Source organism: Physeter macrocephalus, chromosome 2, assembly GCF_002837175.3.
Source record: "Physeter macrocephalus isolate SW-GA chromosome 2, ASM283717v5, whole genome shotgun sequence".
Classification (NCBI taxonomy): domain Eukaryota; kingdom Metazoa; phylum Chordata; class Mammalia; order Artiodactyla; family Physeteridae; genus Physeter; species Physeter macrocephalus.
Window position 1 is genome coordinate 55,512,794 of NC_041215.1, and position 923 is coordinate 55,513,716.

General features: G+C 40.4%; 1 protein-coding gene across 16 annotated transcripts in view; it reads left to right on the forward strand.

The window, feature by feature from the left end:
• The window catches only part of MBD5 (methyl-CpG binding domain protein 5), a 421,526-nt gene that overhangs the window by 330,288 nt on the left and 90,315 nt on the right, over nt 1-923 (forward strand). The gene's annotated exons all lie outside the window — the stretch shown is intronic.

The window sequence follows — 923 nt, forward strand, 5'->3', positions numbered from 1 at the left end:
CCATTTTATACATATTAGTGTATATATGTCAATCTCAATCTCCCAATTCATCACAGCACCGCCACCACCCCCCGCCGCTTCCCCCCTTGGTGTCCATATGTTTGTTCTCTACATCTGTGTCTCTAATTCTGCTCTGCAAACCGGTTCATCTGTACCATTTTTCTAGGTTGCACATATATGCGTTAATATATGATATTTGTTTTTCTCTTTCTGACTTACTTCACCCTATATGACAGTCTCTTGATCCATCCACGTCTCTACAAATGACCCAATATCGTTCCTTTTTATGGCTGAGTAACATTGCATTGTATATATGTACCACATCTTCTTTATCCATTTGTCTGTCTGTGGACATTTAGGTTGCTCCCATGACTTGGCTATTGTAAATAGTGCTGCAATGAACAGTAGGGTGCATGTGTCTTTTTGAATTATGGTTTTCTCTGGGTATATGCCCAGTAGTGGGAGTGCTGGGTCATATGGTAATTCTGTCTTTAGTTTCTTAAGGAACCTCCATACTGTTCTCCATAGTGGCTGTATCAATTTACACTCCCACGAACAGTGCAAGAGGGTTCCCTTTTCTCCACACCCTCTCCAGCATTAGTTGTTTGTAGATTTTCTGATGATGCCCATTCTAACTGGTGTGAGGTGATACCTCATTGTAGTTTTGATTTGCATTCTCTAATAATTAGTGATGTTAAGCAGCTTTTCATGTGCTTCTTGACCACCTGTATGTCTTCTTTGGAGAAATGTCTATTTAGGTCTTCTGCCCATTTTTGGATTGGGTTGTTTGTTTTTTTAATATTGAGCTACATTAACATTAGCTGTTTATATATTTTGTGTTTTTTTTTTGTTTTTTTTTTTTTGTGGTACGTGGGCCTCCCTCTGCTGCGGCCTCTCCCGTTGCGGAGCACAGGCTCCGGACG